This window comes from Stenella coeruleoalba (assembly GCF_951394435.1).
Source record: "Stenella coeruleoalba genome assembly, chromosome: 13".
In the NCBI taxonomy this organism is placed as follows: Eukaryota; Metazoa; Chordata; class Mammalia; order Artiodactyla; family Delphinidae; genus Stenella; species Stenella coeruleoalba.
The window spans coordinates 6962541-6968540 of NC_137159.1; positions in this window are offsets into that span (position 1 = coordinate 6962541).

The window sequence follows — 6000 nt, forward strand, 5'->3', positions numbered from 1 at the left end:
CAGTTGAGTGCTTGTTGTTGCCATTAACCAAGGCAAGGAATAGACTAGAAGGAGGGGTTTGGACAAAGCGGGTTTGGATATGCCAAGTGGAAGGCAGGCTGAGGCATCCAGGTGGAGAATTCTAGGAGGCATCAGAAACACGGCCCTACTTGTGGTTGCCAAGGGGGAGGGGGGAGGGGGGAGGGGGGAGGATTGGAGTGGGAGTTTGGGGTTAGCAGATACAAACTTTTACATATAGGATGGATAAACAACAAGGTCCTACCGTAGAGCACAGGGAACTCTATTCAATGTCCTGAGATAAACCATAATGGAAAAGGATATGAAAAAGAATATGTATACATATAACTGAATCACTTTGCCGTACACTAGAAACTAACACAATATTGTTTCCAATCAACTATGCTTCAATAAAGTAAATTTAAAACAAAAGAAACATGGTCCCAGACATTAGGGGGGAACCTGGCCTGTTGGTCCAGGTGTGGACGTCATAAACCTGTGGGTGGTGGTCTCACCTGTGTGCATGTGAAATCAGTCAGTGGGGTGACAGCCTTTGGCTTCAGTCAACCAGACACTCAGAGCCAGCAGGGAAGGAGAGTCTTCATGCTTGGAGGTGTTCCCACTCAGTCAAGCGTTCCTGGAAGGCTGGTTTTGATTACCGCAGATTCTAGTCAATAGGAAGGAAGCAATCCTTCTGAAAGTTGCCGCAATGCCTTATTTTCAGAGGTAAGCCATCTGTTACCTTCCACTGGGAGGCCCCGCTTGAATGGAGAGCCAACCCTGCAGACCCCAGGCTGGGGCTGCCCTGCCCGGACTAGACCAGGAAGCTGCTTTCCTGGAGACCCCATCCTGCTCTCTTTGGGTGAAGGAGGGCAGGGGGAACAGCGGACGTTAGACCCTGCTGACTGAGAAAAAGAGAGGCTGCCAATCCCTGAAAGCTCTCTGCTGGCCACAAAGCTGAGAGAAGAGCAGGTGTTTTCATTCACAGGAGAGTAAGAACCAACTGTGGTGTCTGCAAGATGCAGATTCCTGGGCGCCTCCAAAAGTTCAGATTCACTAGGTCTGGGGCAGGGACCAGGAATCTGCATTGTAATGACTCCCTGTATCAGGGTTCTCCTGTATCAGGAGTTTTGACTAAATGTCTGCACACACCATGGCCCAGGCAGGCTGGCATAAAATCATCCCTCACCTACCCCAGGTGAGGTGGGCTGAGGCTGGGCAGGCCTGAGAGGACCACGCCGGGAGCAGGGAAGATAGAAACCGGGAAGGAGTTTGAAGACGGGCCAGCTGAAAGCCAGGGAAGGGTCGCATCCTCAGAACCTTGGGGGGTTCAGAAAGGAGGGAGGCTTAGCTGTGTCAGGGAACCCGGGTCAGGCAGGGCTGCAGAGGACCCTGGGCTCTCGCCCTGCGAAGGTCGCTGAAGGCCTGGGTCAGAGCAGCCTTTGTGGAGTGATGGGCGGGCCGGCTGCGCTGGATGGAAGCTGGACCGAGGATGCGGAGGGGGCCAGCGGGTGGAGGTTGCACAGGCCAGCCGTGAAGACGGGAGAGGCAAGGCGGAGGCCGGTTCCATCACCGTGCATTCATCGGAGGTGAGCCTGGGGCCCGGCTCCCCGGCTATGATGGCTTTGGGTCTCCCCTTTCTGCAGGTCTTGGGGACTCAGTTTTCCTCCATCACCTCTGGGATCTGTCTTCTCCAGGCCTGGCTGCGGAGTGGGGCGTGGGATCCCGGGCACTCTCTGCCTTCTGCTGACCCCAAAACATGTATGGCAGGTCTCTTCTGCTTCCGAAACTGCTGTGAGAATCCCTGTGACAAGAGTCAGGGTTACAGAAAGCACAAATGTGGGCATTTTGCAAAGATTCCTAATTTTTGCGGTTCTTGTAGTTCCTAACTGCTTCTGGGGATGGCAAGTGGAAAGGTGACAGGACCTAGGGCCAGGCTTTTGAAATGAAATGTTGCACAATACAGAAAAGTATCGAGAATATATTCCACACCGTTGGTCTCACTGGCAACTGTCTCAAATTCTAACAGGTTTCCATGTGTGATTCATTTATTTATCTCTTTATTTATTTATTATTTTTTCTTTCTTTTCTTTTTTTTTCATATTTATTTTTAAGAAATGGGAAATGGTAAGAGATAGAGTAGACTTTTAAGTGCTGGTGTACCCTCCCTCCAAAGCCTGTGTGTGCACACACGCATACAAACATAGATGCACACGCACACACACACCAGGCAGCGAGCGCTGGGATCTCAACTCCTCTCGCCTGGCAGAATCCCCGCCGTGCAGCCTCCCAGGACCATTGAACGTGGGGCTCCTTGGAGGAACTAAACAGCTAAAAAGGAATCTCAGTCACTCACTTCATCCTTGAACTTGGGAACATCCTTTGCACCATTCTCTCTTCCTCAGTAAAACAGTCATCTTAACCGAGTGTGTGTTCTCAAACGCGGGCCACCCTTCCCACTGCCCTGTCCATGCTGAGCGGCTGTGCTCACTCTACAGACACTCTGTATTGTGTGACTGTGCTTTGGTTTACAGATCGGTCCCCCTCTGATGTCCATTTAGGTTCTTTCCTAAATGAAAGCTCCAGTTCACATCGATTACCAGCACTGGGCGTCGTGGGACATTTTCCATGTCAGGCAGTTGGATGTAATTGAAACACATCAGTCGAAATTGATTAAAATATGGTGCCTCATTGTGGGTTTTTTTCAACTCTGTCCTGGAGTTTTTTTATTTTAATTTATGTTACTTTATTTTTTAAATTTTTATTGGAGCACAGTTGATTTACAATGTTGTGTTATTTTCAGGTGTACAGCAAGGTGAATCAGTTATACATATACATATACTCACTCTTTTTTAGATTCTTTTCCCATATAGGTCATTACAGACTACTGAGTAGAGTTCCCTGTGCTATACAGTAGGTCCTTATTAGTTATCTATTTTATATATAGTAGTGTGTATATGTCAAACCCAGTCTCCCAATTTATCACCCCCCCCTTTTCTCCCCTGGTAACCATAGATTGTTTTCTACATCTGTGACTCTGTTTCTGTTTTGTAAATAAGTTCATTTGTACCAATATTTTAGATTCCACACGTAAGTGATATCATATGATATTTGTCCTTCTCTGACTTACTTCACTCAGTATGACAACCTCTAGGTCCATCCATGTTGCTGGCATTATTTCATTCTTTTTAATGGCTGAGTAATATTCCATTGTATATATGTACCACATCTTCTTTATCCATTCCTCTGTTGATGGACATTTAGGTTGCTTCCATGTCTTGGTTATTGTAAATAGTGCTGCTATGAACATTGGGGTGTATGTATCTTTTTGAATTAGAGTTTTCTCTGGATATATGCCCAGGAGTGGGATTGCTGGATTATACAGTAGCTCTGCTTTTAGTTTTTTAAGGAACCTCCATAGTGTTCTCCATAGTGGCTGCACCAATTTACATCCCCACCAACAGTGTAGGAGGGTTCCCTTTTCTTCACATCCTCTCCAGCATTTATTGTTTTTAGATTTTTTGCTGATGGCCATTCTGACAGTGTGAGGTGACACCTCACTGTAGTTTTGATTTGCATTTCTCTAATGATTAGTGATGTTGAGCCATGTTTTCGATGGCTTTTTGGCCATTGATCCTGGGGTTTTTAAAAATGTTTATTGAAATATAGTTGATTTGCAATGTTGTTAGTTTCAGGTATACAGTAAAGTGATTCAGTTATACACGTATATATACATATATGCCTCGTTGTGGTTTTAATTTGCATCCCCTGCTTCTGGCGAGGCTGAGGATCCTTTCTTATGTCATTAGTCATTCTGCTTTCTTGATAGGGTCGTTTGTTCATGTGAGACAGTGTCTGTGGACCTCCACCGCTGGGAAGGAGGGATTAAAGACACTGGCTGAGGGTGACGCAAAGGACCTGGGGAAGCAAGAGGGGATGGGACCCAGACACGGGAACAATTAGACTCAGATCGGAGAGGGGACGGATCCTCTGACAGGAAGGGAAGAAGGACTGACCATTCATCAGGTAGAGGCGGCTGATGGAATGTCAAGGAAGCTCATGCCGCAAGGCCTTTGTTTTCCCCACTGGGGTGGTGGCAGGCACGTGAGGGAGGCCGTGGGCCTGGAGAACGATGCTCTGGGGGACAAGTAACCAGACCGTGTAAGAGAACGATCAGGTGGCTTTGAAGGGCCTGTGGAGGGTTTGCCTGGACCAGCCCTTGGCCGTCGAGCACTCCTGGAGCACGTGCCAGCTGCCCTGGATGGGGGTGGTTGATCTGGGGGCTACCGGCTCTGACACAGAACAAACGGGGGTGTGACCACAAACTGGGATGGGGTGGGTTTAGGCTCTGAGGTGCATCTCTGCCCCTGACATGGTCTAGAGATGTTCAGGAAGCTTCAAATGGCAACGTCTCACTGGCGGAATGACCCCAGCAAAGGGAACCTTCCGTGAAGTTGTGAACTAACTCAGTAGCCAGAGGGATTTGTTCAGTCACCTAGTCCTTTTACTGGAAATCATCTTCAGGTGTTCTAACAGGCCACGGCTCATCTTGACTTGAGTCACAGTAATTCCACTGAATAGTTGTGTTTTGAAAGTGAGAAGGTATGTCCTCAGTTTGTGTTCATATCGACTCCTGGTATTCATTTCCTGAATGGATGGCCTGAAACAACGGGAATTTATTGTCTCATAATTCTGGAAACCAGAGGTCAACAACTAAGGTGTCACGGGGCTGGGGTCCACCGGAGGCCATAGGAGAAAACCTCTTCTTTGCCTCTTCCAGCTTCTGGTGGGGTTGGCGGCGTTTCTTGATGCATGGCTGTACCTCCGTCTTCACGGGGCCTTGTCCTCTATGCGTCTCTTGTAAGACACTTGACATTGGATTTAGGGCCCCCTTAGGTAAACCAGGATGATCTCATCTTAAGATCCTGACATTAATTTATCTGCAAAGAACCTTTTTCTAAATAAGGTCACATTCACAGGTTCTGGGGATTACAATGTGGACATATCCTTCGGGGGCGGGGGGCACTCTACTACTTGCTCAGGCAAACCTTCTAGAAAGCAGATGAAACCTTGAGCATCTAAGATGTGTGCCTCAGAGACCCCTGCAGAGGAAGGGCCCTAGGGGTCCTGGAGCAGACCTCATCCAGGCCCATTGCACAGAGGAGAATACTGAGGCCCAGAGGGGAAGTGGCAAAGCCCAAGATAGACTGGTGAGACTTCCTCTCCTCAGACACAAATCCTTGTACGTAGAGACAACATCCCCTCACCCTTTCTGCAAACAGCAAACCTTGTTTGAATGTCTTCTCTTCAACCCAGAGGTCATGGCCATGAGTAGACTCAATGGTACCTACTCAGAGCAGCATATAGGGAGCAGTAACCTGTTGATTTTGGCCGAAGCTCTTAATGCTTCTTGGCTTGTGTAAATGACCGTCCTTTTCTTAAATTGATGCCTGGAGTCCATATGATTTTTCTTAAGGAGCACAACTGATTTTAAGTGTCACCTGTTTAAACCTCCCTGGCTAACCTGCAGTATATTTCAGAACAAAGGTGTATTTGTCATTGTAAGGTTTTTGTGGAGGGAGATGGGGCGGGTGTGTGACAAGCTGGAGGAAGGGCCTGTGTTCGAAATCATCCCTGATCTTTTAACTGTTAAGCTGTGTGACCTGGGCCACTTAGCTAACCTCTCTGAACCTCTTCTTCTCCACCTATGAAATGGGTCGATGACCCCCAGCGCTCAGAGTTGGCTTGAGGATTGGTGAAAAGTTGGTTGTGAAAGCACCTGGCACGTGGTTCCTACTCAACAAATACCTTTGAGTTTTGCCTTTTAAAGGAAAGGTGCTTACGATCTAGAAAGGAAGGGAAGACACAGAACTTAAAGTAACAGCTAACACGTGTGTGAGACCCGGCTCCAGGCGCCTCACGTGTATTTACTCATCTCATCTTCTTAACGACCCTACGGGGCATGCGCTGTTACCACTCTCATTTCACAGACGGGCAAAGGGA